Genomic DNA, 15236 nt, shown 5'->3' with positions numbered 1-15236 from the left:
AGTCAAATGTTCTGGAAATAATAACTGAATGAAACAGTGCTTTCTCTTTGTAAGTGAATTTAACTATAAAATGGTAATATTTCAACTTGATCATACTCTAGATAGAAATCATTTGCCATTTCTTTTCTAAAACTATCTTATACTTTAGTTAAGAAGGATAATTTCAGGAGCCCCTGAATAGTTCAGTTGGTTAAGCAACCAACTCTTGATTTCAGCTAGTGATCTTGAGGTTCGTGGGTTAGAGCCCCACATCGGGCTCTGCACTGACAGTGAGCGGCCTGCTTGGGATGCTCTGTCTTCCTCTCTCTGCCCCTCTCCTGCTTGCTCTCTATCTCTTTATCTTAAAAGTAAATAAACATTTTAAACAAAATTTTAAAAAAGGATAATTTCAGGCCAGTGTGGAAGGAATCCAATAAAATAACCCAGAGCATTCAATTTCTTAATTAAAATATATGTTAAATTTTCTATACTAATAGTACAGTCACACACCTGAAACTACTGTAACACTGTATGTTAATTATACCTCAGTAAAATAAAAAATGATATCTAATAAAAATAGTAAAGTTATAAAAGATGTCAGTTATATACATAAAAAATATGTTAGCTCTACCTTTGTAAAACAATATAAGAACACAAACCATAATAGATATTTAATATTTACTAATTTGTCATGAGAGCAGGGATGACCTACTTTCTTGGCACTTACTTCTATTTGATGGGAAAATGAAGATATTGAGAGTATAAAGGTAGAAATATCCGGGTCACATATATATTTTTGCCTACAGATTTGATTTAATAAGTATACTTATTAATATATTTAATGATTTAATAAGTATGATAGATTTAATAAGTATAATAGAGCCAAAATATTGGCTTTCTAAAATTTTTTTTTTTTAATATTTATTTTGGAGAGAGAGAGACACAGAGCATGAATGGGTGAGGGGCAGAGAGAGAGGGAGACACAGAATCTGAAGCAAGCTCCAGGCTCTGAGCTGTCAGCACAGAGCCTGACGCGGGGCTCGAACTCACAAACCATGAGATCATGACCTGAGCCAAAGTCAGACGCTTAACCGACTGAGCCGCCCAGGCGCCCCTAAAATGTTGACTTTCTAGAGAGAAAAAGTTTGAGAAACCACATTAGCAATCCATCTCAGGAGGTGCTGTGACATTATCTGGTTTCCTTATCCTCCTATCCTCTATCCATTTCAATTCCAGGATCTCAACCTGATGTAACACAACAGTTTTATATAGTTTTAGCAAAACTATCATTTTCATGTATAGTTTATGATGTTTATTCTTTTCCATTGGGTTTAAAGGAGATGGTAGGAATGGAAGAAAATAAAGTGCTTTGTTTTAAACTGGTTTTATAAGACGAACTTGAGTGTAAGAAGGAATTCGCAACTTAAAAAATTTTTCTTGTGTGGCAGAAAATACACAAAATGTACCCTTAACCATCTCTTAGTGTATAGCTCAGCAGCTTCAAGCACATTCACACTCTTGTAAAACTAACCTCTAAAACATTTCATCTTGCAGATCTGGAACTCTACACTCACCTCCAGCAAAAATAGCCTCCCAAGCCCCAGTGGAAGTGGTATCCCCACCTTCAGTGATAGTGGCTTCTCCACAAACAGTGGTATCCACAGTGGCTTCCATCTGAGAGGATTAATACTGCATTGCCTGAGAAAATGGTATTGGCCTCCTCTGAGGCAGTTCCCCCGTAAAACAATGCTGATTCTCCATAGGACCCACCCCTATTACCCCTCTTTGCTTCTAGACCTATAACTAGACTCAAGTTCCAGGAGGCCAGTAATACTGAAGTACAAAGTGTAACCCATGAGAAAGTATGTTACATTCCAAAAGAACTACTTGAGCTTTCTAATTTGTATAAGCAGAAATCTGGGGAACATGTGGAAATGGACAGTAAGAGTGGGGGATAATGGAGGAAGAAACACAAAGTTGGATCAGGTTGAATTTATTGATATGGGCTTACTAAGCAGAAATTTTGCTTTTAATGTCACAGCTCAAAGAGTTAGATATCATTTTTTTAATGTTTATTTATTTTTGAGAGAGAGGGAGGGAGAGAGAGTTCGAATGGGGAGGTGCAAACAGACGGGGAGACAGAGAATCCCAAGCAGGCTCTGTGCTGACAGCACAGATGTGGGGCTCAAACTCATGAACTGTGAGATCATGACCTGAGCTGAAATCAAGAATCAGATGCTTAACTGACTGAGCCATCTAGGCTTCCTGCAGCTCAAAGAGTTAGAAAGGGCTCTGTTTGGTTGGCTGGCTGAAATATGGGCCAAAAGATGGCCTACAATTATCAAACTGGAAATGCCTGACCTGTTTAGTGCAAAGGAAAGGATTTGGCGGCTTATGGAAATTGGTATGTTAGGGTGGATTTGTTAATAAGGCCTACTCACCCACACTGGGAGGGTCTAGAAGACATATCTTTTACCAACACTTTGAGAAATAAATTTGTGAGGGGAGACTTACCATCTTCGACGAACTCCATGATTGCTTGTCTCTGTAGGCCAGACCTTACAGTGGGAACTGCAACCATTCGCAAAACCTGAATGCAATAGGCGTAATTAGATCCCAGAGTAGCAGGGTGGCTACAAGTAGTGGCACAACTGCCAAAGGGAAGTCACAGAGTCAAAATAGGTCCTTGAACCCATTTTGTGGTTATTTCCCTAGTTCTAGAATGCATAATTGTAAGAGACATACTTAGCAGATGGCAGAATATCTGTACTTCCTAACTTGTGGAGTTAAGGCTATGATGGCGGGAAAGGTCAATGGAAACCATTAGAACTGCCTCAAATTAGCAAAATAGTAAATCAAAAGCAATACTACATCTGGGCAAGGACTGCACAGCTTAGTGCGACCATTAAGGATGCAAGGATGGTGACTCCCACCACATCCTCATCCAATTCTCCTATCTGATCTGTGCAGAAAACACATGGATCTTGGAGAGTAACAGTGAATTATCATAAACTTAATCAAGCAGTGACTCCAATCACAGTTGCTGTACCAGATGTATAGCATCCAGTACATTTGCTTATTACTTGAGCAAATTAATGTATCTCCTGTTCCTTGGTATGTAGATGTTAATGTGGCAAATGCCTTTTTCTCCCTATCTGTCCATCAGGCAGGCCCATCAGGAGCAGGCTGGTTTAAACTGCAAGGTTAGGAATATATCTTAACTGTCCTGCCTCAGGGCGGTATCAGCTCTCCAGACTATCTCATAAGTTAGTTTTTACTTTTTCTTTTCTTTCTTTCTTTCTTTCTTTCTTTCTTTCTTTCTTTCTTTCTTCTTTTTCTTTTTTTTAATTTTTTTTCTTAAGTAATCTCTACACCCAATGTGGGGCTTGAACCCACAACACTGAGATTAAGAGTCCCACCCTCCACATACTGAACCAGCCAGGCCCCCCCCCCCCTTTTTTTTTTCAGGAATCTTGATCAACTTTTTTCCTCCACAAGATATCACATGTGTCTTTTATGGTGATGACATTATGCTGACTGGACCTAGTGAGCAAGAAGTAGCAACTACTCTAGACTTATTGATAAGACATTGACATGTCAGGAGGTGAGAAATAAATCTGACTAAAATTCAGGGACTTCTATCTCAGGAAAATTTCTAGGGGCCTAATGGTGTGGGACATGTTTAGATATCCTTTCTGGGTGCCTGCGTGGTTCAGTCGGTTAAGCACTGGATTCTTGATTTTGGATTAGGTCATGATTCCATGGTACATGGGATTGAACCCCATATCTGGCTCCACATCAAGTGTGGAGCCTGCTTGTGATTCTCTCTCTTCCTCTCTCTCTGCCCCTCCCCAGCTTGCTCTCTCATAAATAAATAAATAAATAAATGAATAAATAAATAAATAAATACATTAATTAATTAATAAAACATTAAAAAAAAAGACATTCTTTCTAAGGCAAAGGGTGAGTTGTTGGATCTTGCCTCTTCTACAACCAAGAGCACAAGCCTAGTTGACTTCTTTGGATTTTGAAGGCAAGACATTCCTCATTTGGGTTTGTTACTACAGCCCACATATTCAGTACCCCAAAAGATGCTAGTTTTGAGTAGGACCCAGAACAAGAGAAGATTCTACAACAGATCCTGACTGCTGAGCACTCTGTTCTGTCACTTTGAAGATATGATCCAGGAGAGCAACTGGTGCTTGCTATGGCAGTAAGAAATAGGTATGCATTTTGGTGCCTCTGGCAGGCCCCTATAGGTGAATCATTGGGCAGGCTTTCGGATTTTGGAGCAAGACCCTACAAGGTGAAAAAACATAACCAGCTGAGATACTTACTGAAGGCAAAAGTAATGCAGAATGGAAAGTATAAGGAGATAGTTATAAATACCACCTATTACCACTTGACTGGTTACAGAAAGGAAGACTGTAAACGTCTGGAGTATTTCCTCATTTTTTTAATGAATATGGGACCATATACACACACATATTTAGCTAATGTCTTTGTTTTCTTTCCTCTTTTATTCCCTTATTATATAACAAAAGATGTATTGATTTTATATTAGTATTTAAGTATTATTAATTATTTTATTTTATTTTAAAAATTTTATTTTTTATCTAAGTTACAGGGTATCAGGAGAGGAGTAAACATCACTCATAAATCCTTGATTCTCATCTTAGTTAAAAATCTCCCTGATTTAGGGGCGTCCGGGTGGCTCAGTCAGTTAATCGTCAGACTTGACATTGGCTCAGGTCATGATCTCACGATTCGTGGGTTTGAGCCCTACATTGGGCTCCAAGCTGACAGTGCAGAGCCAGCTTGGGATTCTCTCTCTGCCTGGTTCACACACTCTCTCTCAAAATAAGTAAATAAATTAAAACAAAAAAACCTCCCTGATTAAAAAAAAAGTTTAATTAAAAGGGTAGTCAATCCTTGTTATTTAGGCTGTAATCCAGTTCCTTGGGGAATTGGAGATAACTTTGTCTGGCAAATGTCTACAAAACCAGAAATGGAACCCTAGAAACAATTCAAGCCCATTTATTTTTACCAATATCCAAACCTCACCTTAACTTCTCAAAATATTTAGTAATATTGTAAGATGAGGGTATTAGAACAAAATTGCCCTGTACTTAAGGGGAAAGAAGGGGAGGTTCCTGGGTGGCTCAGTTGGTCAAGTGTCCAACTTTGGCTCAGGTCATGATCTCACGGTTCATGAGTTCAAGCCCTGTGTGCGGTTCTCTGCTGTTGGCTCACAGCCTGCTTCAGATCATCTGTCCCTCTGTCTCTCTCTATCCTTCCCCTGCTTGTGCTCTCTCTCTCTCAAAATAAATGAACATTAAAAAAAAAAAAGAAAGAAAGAAAAAGAGGATAAATAGCAATTACCTGAACACTCTTAAGAAAAAAATGCTTTCTTTTTCTATTTCTTGAGGTTATAAATCCTATCAAATCTTTGAAATGTAAACCCCCAAATCACTTGACATTAAAGAACAAAAAAAGAAAAAGAGGCCTTTTTAAAATACAAACTGCTAAAATGGCTCTTGTGCCCAAACTCTAGCAGACTCTTTTTTTTAAATTATTTTTATTCTTTTTTAAAGTTTATTTATTTTGAGAGAGGGGGAGGAGCAGAGAGACAAGGTGGGGAGAGAGAGAGAATCCCAAGCAGACTCTGCACTGTCAGGGCAGAGCCTGACTCAGGGCTCGATCTCCTGGAACCATGAGATCATGGGCTGAGCCAAAATTGAGAGTTGGACACTTAACCAATGTATCCACCCAGGTACCCCAATTTTTTTTTAATGTTTATTTATTTATTTTGAGAGAGGGAGAAAGTGTGTGCACATGTCAGCAGGGAAGGGACAAAGAGAGGGGGAGGCCAAGCAGGCTCCCCACTGTCAGCATGGAAACTGATGTGGGGCTCAATCTCACAAAATATGAGATCATGGCCTGAGCTGAAACCCAGAGTCAAGACAATTAACTGACTGAACCACCCTGGTGCCCCTAAAATGAAATCTTTTGACAACAATCTGAGATGTTCCAGGGAACTCCTGGAACATTTTAAAGATTCTGTGAAAAATTAAACTAATTAGAATTATTTGGTATGTTAAATTACATGGGAAGCACTGCCAAATAAGTGATAATAAACACTGTTAAATTATAGTTGTGTCGACTGTAATTAAAAGAAATGTTCTAAAATTGTATAAAACCCCTAGAAATCTGATGTCCTGGTATGTTATTATCTTGAGGTGTTGTGTGTCTTGGAAATAAACAGATGTTATAGCCAACTGCATCATCATAAACTCTCATCAAATCTTTAACCATGGTCACTTATAAGTCTCGTCATTTACAGTTAACTGTTTTACACTGATGCTATTGAAAATATGTTTCCTCTTCAGTGAGATTGATGGAAAAACTTTTGAGTACAGGTTTCTGGTAACCTTAAGATCATAAAACTGAATTAGGTAAGAATTTCCAAAATGAGTGTAAAAATTGGATTCAAAGAAAACAAAAACTAATAACATGGGACTGAATGAACTGAGGAAGATAATTATAGTTCTTATAACTTTGTTAAAACACTGCTGACTTTGAAAAATGGTTTGGGGCACCTGGGTGGCTCAGTCGGTCAAGCATCTGACGACGGTTCAGGCCATGATCTCATGGTTCATGAGTTCAAGTTCTGCAGTGGGTGAGCTTGTGCATTTCTTCAGGTGAGCACAAGCCCCGCGTCAAGTGAACATGAGCCCCCCCTTCGGGTGAGCCCCACTTTTCTCTGTCTCTGTCTCTGTCTCTCTCTCTCTCTGCCCTCACTCACTTGTGCTCTCTCTCTCTTAAAAAAAAAAAAAAAGTTTGTTTCTCCAGATCTATGGAAATCTTTTCTCTTAAACTAACTGGCCTAGGGGTGCCTGGGTGGCTTAGTTGGTTAAGCGTCCGACTTCAGCTCAGGTCACGATCTTGCGGTCTGTGAGTTCGAGCCCCGGGTCGGGCTCTGGCTGATGGCTCAGAGCCTGGTGCCTGCTTCCGATTCTGTGTCTCCCTCTCTCTCTGCCCCTCCCCCGTTCATGCTCTGTCTCTCTCTGTCTCAAAAATAAATGTTAAAAGAAAAATTTAAAAAAAGCCTAACTGGCCTATAGTAATTTGATAAATTACACCATTATAAGCAGAATTGAAACATTTATCTTTTCTCCCTACCTGAACCCTCCAGAATTAAAAAACTCAGTGAATATTCTTGTATTTTTAAAGATATATATTTATTTGCACTAATTCAATAAGAATTTGTTCTCCTTGTAAGAGGACACAATTAGAATCATTGGTTGTATTAGCAAGATTTTGACTGGAATGTTTTATTTGAGGGAGACATGCATAGACTCAGATATGACTAGATTGCCTTAAGGAACTAAAGTAGAGTTATGGAGCCAATCAAGACTGTTGGAAAAACAACCTGATGAGTTTACTTACAGGATTCCTAGCAGCCTTACCAGGTAAGTAAAGATCACTTCCTGGCAGGGACAGAACTTCAGGAAAATTTGGAGACCTGGAGAAGAAAGGAATTAACCCAAATCTATAGGTATTGCAGGCAAAATATAATGGTAAATATTTGGGTTGGCTTCTGGCCTTGAGAGGCAATTAAAAGTTCAATCTGGAGATTCCTTATGAAAAGTTCCAGCAAAGCAGATTCAAAAGAGTCTATGTGACCATTTGCTATTCTTGCTGCACTTATATAAACAAACAGGACTTGCTTTTTAAATAAGTTAGTCTTAATTTGGGTACCTTTAGTAAAAATGAGGATGGTTATAAAGAGAAAAATTATGTTTCAGTAAGACATTGTCAGAGAACAAGAATTCCTGCTCTTCCCTTAGCTAGACTAAGACTCAAATTGACTTATGACAGATTAACAGGAGAAAATAGAATTTAATCCTATATATATAGGACTCCCCATAGACATGGAAATCCAAAGACAGTCAGGCAAAATGAGGCATATATGTCATCCTGAACTAAGGATAAAAGTGTTGGGGTCTGGGACTTCAGAGGGAAGGAAAGTACTTCATAGGGCAATAAGAAGACCAGATGTGTGGTAATTAGATGTTTGCCACACCATACAGATGGGTCACTCAGATTAAATTTATCTGTTAATAACCCTTCTTCTGGCAAAGACCCCCAATTTAGATTATTCTGTGTGGTTAAGGGAGGACAAAAGTTTCTCTTGAGTCTGTAGGGTCTCAAATGCCTTCAGCTCAAAATGATCCATATGCCAAAGTGGCACATTCTGGCCACTTCAACATCTTTGTAAATATTATAATTCAGTTCTGCTAATGGTCTTTGAGGTTTTGTTTTCTATTTCAGGGACCCAGGGCAGATTGCCCCAAGATGGGCCATTTTGGTATGTGGATTATTGAGCTGAAGGCAACCCTGAAGGCTCAAGAGAAAATTTGCTGCCCTCCTTAACTACATAGAAGAATCTAAATTGAAGGGTCTTTCTAGAATAAGGGTTATTACCAGAGATAAGTTTAACCGAGTAACCCACCTATATGGCAGGGCAAACCTTTGTTTACCAAATATTTACTCTTTTCATTTTTTTGTGAATTGCATTTCTTCCCTTTGAAGTTCCAGACCCCTACCTCCTTCCCCCTAGTTCGGAATGACCTATATGTCTCATTTTGCCTATCTTTGGAATTTCCATGTCTGTGTGGATTCCCATATGCTATTAAATTTGATTTTATCCTGTTAAGGTGTCTCATGTCAATTTGATTCTTAGTCCAGCTAGAAGGACTTTGAAGGGAATAGGAAGTCTTGCTTCTCAACACTTGACAGAGTCAGTAGGATACTTTAACTTGCTGGACACCACTCGCTGGACACTGCTGCAGCTGAGAGACCCTGGGACCTCTGACATTTAGCCAGCCATAAGTGAGATTTCTCACCATGCCAGCTTCTTGGAATCTCTATCTGCTAAATCTGATAGAGCAGGTGTGGTGAGTCCTTTCATCTAAATTTAGATTAGGAGAAAATATTTATGGAACTAGTTCCTTTGGCTTAGGGACTCTTTTTTGTAATTAAAAAAAATTTTTTTGAATGTTTATTTAATTTTGAGAGAGAGACAGAGTATGAGCAGGGGAGGGGCCAAGAGAGAGGGGAACAGAGAATCTGAAACAGGCTCCAGGCTCTAAGCTGTCAGCACAGAGCCTGATGTGAGACTTCAACTCATGAACCACGAGATCATGCCCTGAGCATTGCTGGAGGGATGCTCAACTGACTGAGCCACCGAGGAGCCCCAAGACTTAGGGATTCTTTGGTTAAATTTGGTAGAGTACTGTTTGGTCACTGATCCATTTCCTCCCCGAGATGGTCTTTGTTTTCCTCTGCGTCTTTTATGTTATCATCTGTTGCTAACGGACATCTTGGAAGTCAAAGCCACAAAATGGGTGGGTAGAGGTCGATCACTTAAAAGCTATTAGAGCACTCGCCTCCTCAAGGAGACTCCTGTGATAGGATAAGTTGGTCATGGAACAGATCAGATTGACACTAAGTCACCTGACAAGCTCAAGAAAACTTCCTTGCAATGAAGTATGCTGTAAAACAACACACAGAATCTAACCTCTCAGCAAACCCTCTTAGGTATTACAGTGGCTCCAAAAGACCCAAGGTTTAGATAAAACTGTTAGAATTTTCCTTTTTTTTTTTTCTCTATGTCCTGAGATCTTGGCTTTGTGATCAATGAGAATATTCTCTTTGTCTACACTATCTGGAGGGTGTGCTTACCAGGGTGACCATTGGTGGCCAGTTAAACAGACTGGGGTTCTAAGTCTCTCTGTTTGGCTGTGCCAGGTTTCAGGGGTGTTTTTCTAACCTTTGGCATCTCAACCTTCATTGCTGGATTACTGCTGAAAAGTTCCATTCCAGAAGCACCTGCCTGGTATAACAGATTAGTGTGTCTGTGACTGGCAGCATCTCATGTTTTCATGGGATTCCAGAGACATTATTTTCACTATGCCATCCTTATTGCTTATGCAACAAAGGCCTTTGCTTTCTTAGACTAATTTCAGAATAAATCTTCAGATTGTAGGGGCTGCATCATCCATATCCTCTCTGGATGTATCCTGTACCTTTGGTTAAGCCATTAAAAGGCTTATTGGTTTGAGTCACTATTAATAGATTCTACTTGTCAATGGCCAGACAATAGGTCCTTTGACTATATTAAAAAAAAAAAATATATATATATATATATATATATATATATATATATACACATATATATATATGGCACAAAAACAGACACATAGACCAATGGAATAGAATAGAAACCCCAGAACTAGACCCACAAATGTATGGCCAACTAATCTTTGACAAAGCAGGAAAGAACATCCAATGGGAAAAAGATAGTCTCTTTAACAAATGGTGCTGGGAGAACTGGACAGCAACATGCAGAAGGTGGAAACTAGACCACTTTCTCACACCATTTACAAAAATAAACTCAAAATGGATAGAGGACCTGAATGTGAGACAGGAAACCATCAAAACCCTAGAGGAGAAAGCAGGAAAAGACCTCTCTGACCTCAGCCATAGCAATTTCTTACTTGACACATCCCCAAAGGCAAGGGAATTACAAGCAAAAATGAACTGCTGGGACCTTATGAAGATAAAAAGATTCTGCACAGCAAAGGAAACAACCAACAAAACTAAAGGGCAACCAACGGAATGGGAAAAGATATTTGCAAATGACATATTGGACAAAGGGTTAGTATCCAAAATCTATAAAGAGTTCACCAAACTCCACACCCGAGAAACAAATAATCCAGTGAAGAAATGGGCAGAAAACATGAATAGACACTTCTCTAAAGAAGACATCCAGATGGCCAACAGGCACATGAAAAGATGCTCAACGTCGCTCCTCATCAGGGAAATACAAATCAAAACCACACTCAGATATCACCTCACACCAGTCAGAGTGGCCAAAATGAACAAATCAGGAGACTATAGATGCTGGAGAGGATGTGGAGAAACAGGAACCCTCTTGCACTGTTGGTGGGAATGCAGATTGGTGCAGCCACTCTGGAAAACAGTGTGGAGGTTCCTCAAAAAATTAAAAATAGACCTACCCTATGACCCAGCAATAGCACTGCTAGGAATTTACCCAAGGGATACAGGAGTACTGATGCATAGGGGCACTTGTACCCCAATGTTTATAGCAGCACTCTCAACAATAGCCAAAGAAAGAACCTAAATGTCCATCAACTGATGAATAAAGAGGTTGTGGTTTATATACACAATGGAGTACTACGTGGCAATGAGAAAGAATGAAATATGGCCCTTTGTAGCAACGTGGATGGAACTGGAGAGTGTTATGCTAAGTGAAAGAAGCCATACAGAGAAAGACAGATACCATATGGTTTCACTCTTATGTGGAGCCTGAGAAACTTAACAGAAACTCATGGGGGAGGGGAAGGAAAAAAAAAAAGAGGTTAGACTGGAAGAGAGCCAAAGAATAAGAGACTCTTAAAAACTGAGAACAAACTGAGGGTTGATGGGGGGTGGGAGGGAGGGGGGGGTGGGTGATGGGTATTGAGGAGGGCACCTTTTGGGATGAGCACTGGGTGTTGTATAGAAACCAATTTGACAATAAACTTCATATATTGAAAAAAATAAAAATAAAAAATATATATTATAAAGAACTGTCAATTGTTTTATTAGTATAATGACTAGCGTTAGGGACTCCCTTGACAAGATGAAATCACAGAAATTGGATATAAAACAAAAAGAAATGTCTACATCCAATGTAAATTTCCCTTCTTTAAAAAAAATTATTTCTTTTACTTATTTTTTTATTTTAGAGAGACAGAAAAGAGTGGGAGAGAGAGAGAATCCCAAGCAGGCTCCATGCCTAGCACAGAGCCCGACACAGGTGTTGAAACCTGAGCCGACATCAAAAGTTGGATGCTTAACCGACAGAAGCACCCAGGCACCTCTGAAGACATTTTGAGCCTGACATCTAGATGCCTTTTGGACTGGATAACTTCAGAACTGAGAAGTTCCGGCTTATGGAGCACCTGGGTTACTCAGTCAGGTAAGCGTCTAACAAGAGTTAGATTTTGGACCAGGTCATGATCTCACGTTTCGTGATTTCCAGCTGTGTGTTGGGTTCTGCACTGTCAGAGTGGAGTCTGCTTAGGATTCTCACTCCCTTTCTCTGCCCCTCCCCTTCTGACGTGCGTGCTCTCTCTCTCTCTCTCAAAATAAATAAACTTAAAAAAAAACTGGCTTATAATTTGATCCAATCATTAATCACTGTTTTTCTTTTGTTCCCATAGAAATGCCTCTTACTGACTACCTGATTATTTGAATCATAGACCTAACTTTGAGAACATCCCTGAAATAACCACCTCCTGAAATGAATTTTACTAAACTGACCTATTGTCAGGACTAAGAGGCTGGTTCAGTGAGATAAAACCACCTACCAGCTAACTCTGAATGTGTGCAATGGTAGGCTGCCCCCAAATGTGCCACTTTGGCTTACTATTTTAAATAAATCACTTAAGAAAACCCAAAGTTACTTAAGAAACAGCCAATGCCAAACGAATACTCTGATCCCCCTAAAAGGGACCATTGCTATACCAGGATGTAAAAAGACAACCTTATCACCAGAGACAGGGATTTTAAGGCTGAGAAGGCTGTCTAAACAACCCGTGTTACTTTTTCCTAATTTACTACGCCAGCCCAAATCTGTTTAGAATTCCTAATTAAAGTTCCTGGACATAAATTTTCTTTGTCCTGTCAATTCCTCACAGATTTATCATCTCTTTGTCTAAACAGTATAAAAGCTTTCTGTCTTGGTCATTTCTTTAGGTCTCAATTTCATTATTGGGTCTTTGTGAACACATAATAAAACTTTAGTTTTTCTCCTATTAATTGGTCTCATGTTAATTTAATTCTTAAACCAGCCAGAAGACCTTGAAAGGTAAAAGGAAAAGTTTTTCCTCTACTACATACTCTCCTTCAACTTCCTATGCCTTGACCCAGGCTGGAAAAGGAGAGAAATGAGTCATAGCCATCATCACAGTAAGCTCTGCCAAATTCTCTCTCACTTGACATGGTCACTAAGAGAGCCAACAAAAAGATATTTGGTCTGGGTGTTGCTAAACTAATATTAAGAATAACTCACATGTATATAGCATTTCGTATGGGCCAGGTACAAAGAATCATATACAAGCTCATTTAATCTTCACAACCTTAACAGGCGGGTACCATTAACACCCCCATTTTGGAGATAAGAAAAAATTAAGGCACTAAGAGGTAATTGTTAGCCAGTAGTTAACTAGTGGAACCAAGATGATTCCTAACTCTTGATGGATTTTATGTCTTAATTTCTCCTTCTGTCAAAGAGGGTAAGGAATACAACTAATAAATGATTAAACACATTTTATTTAAGGCTCCTTATAGAGTTGTACAAGTTACAATGTCAAGGTTGAATTTAAAATAATAGATTGCAATATAGGAGAGGAAGATGGTGGCAGAAAAGGAAGACCCTAGGCTGGCCTTATTCCACAACTAGATAATGATCAAATCATCCTCAATACCTCAGAAATAGATCTGCAGACTGACAAAACAAACTCCACAAGTAAAGGGAGAGAAGAGGCCACATCAAAGAAGGTAGGAAGTGCACAGATGGGGTTTAGGGGAAAAACAGATTGTGGGTGCTATAGTGGGGGAGGGAGGCATGGTTTCAGAGAAGGGTGAGAGACAGAGGAGCATACAGAGGAACACACAAGGAGAACATTTCTCCAAAGCCATTGGCTTGGAACATGAGAGGGGCTGAATTTCCTGAGTTCTTGTAAATCATGAAGCTTAAAGCCTGGAGTTTTAAAGATCAGCAGTCTTGGCTGCTTGGATAGAGCCTTGCTTGGATAGAGCCCTGAGGGCACTGCCATGCTCCTGGAGAGAAGGCAGACAAACAACCAGCGGGACAGACGGCAGCATGGAAAGTGATTTGAAGAACACTTGGGGTACACAAGGGGAAGATTATTTACTCTTCTTGGAAGGTGTTCCTGAGAGGTAGTGTTCATGGAGATGGCCCTCTGGGGACAAAGGAGCAAACTAGTGCAGCCACTCTGGAAAACAGTATGGAGGCTCTCAAAAAATTAAAAATAGAAGTACCCTATGACCCAGCAATTGCACTACTATTTATCCAAAGGATACAAAAATGCTGATTCAAAGGAGAACATGCACCCCATTGTTTGCAGCAGCACTATCAACAATAGCTAAATTATGGAAAGAGCCCAAATGTGCGTCAACTTATGAATGGATAAAGAAGCTGTGGTATATTTATACAATGGAATACTACTCAGCAATGAAAAAGAATGAAATCTTTCCATTTGCAACAATGGGGATGGAACTAGAATGTATTATGCTAAGTGAAATAAATCCGTCAAAAAAAGGTAAATATATGATTTCACTCATATGTGGAATTTGAGAAACATAACAGATGAACATAGGGGAAAGGAAGGAAAAATAAGACAAAAGCAGAGAGGGAAGCAATTCATAGGAGACCCCTAAATACATGGAACAAACTGAGGGTTGCTGTAGGGGAGGTAGGTGGAAGAATGGATTAAATGGGTGATGGGCATTAAGGAGGGCACTTTTTGGGATGAGCATTGGGTGTCATATGTAAGAGATGAATCACTGGGTTCTACTCCTGAAGCCAAGACTACTCTATATCTAACTTGAATTTAAATTAAAAACAAACAAACAACCAAACCAAACCAAACCAAAACAAAAAAGTCATTCATTATGATCAAGTGGGATTTATTCCTGGGTTGCAAGGGTAGTTCAATATTTGCAAATCAATCATTGTGATACACCAACAACATTAATAAGAGAAAAGATAAGAACCATATGATCATTTCAATACATGCAGCAAAAGCATTTGACAAAGTACAACATCCAGTCATGATAAAAGCCATCAACAAAGTAGGTTTACAGGGAACATAATACCTCCATATAACAAAGGCCATATATGGAAAACCCACAGTTAATATTGTCCTTTAAGGGAAAACCTAAATGCCTTTCCTAGGGTCAGGAACAAGACAGGGATGTCCACTCTCACCATTTTTATTCAGCATATTACTGGAAGTGCTAGCTGAAGCAATCAGACAACAAAAAGAAATAAAAAGCATCCAAATTGGCAAGGAAGAAGTAAAACTTACACTATTTGCAGATTACATGATTCTATATTTAGAGAACCTGAATGACTCCACAAAAAAAACCCTACTAGAACT

Source organism: Acinonyx jubatus, chromosome D4, assembly GCF_027475565.1.
Source record: "Acinonyx jubatus isolate Ajub_Pintada_27869175 chromosome D4, VMU_Ajub_asm_v1.0, whole genome shotgun sequence".
NCBI classification, from domain to species: domain Eukaryota; kingdom Metazoa; phylum Chordata; class Mammalia; order Carnivora; family Felidae; genus Acinonyx; species Acinonyx jubatus.
Note: the sequence above shows the minus strand (reverse complement) of the source record.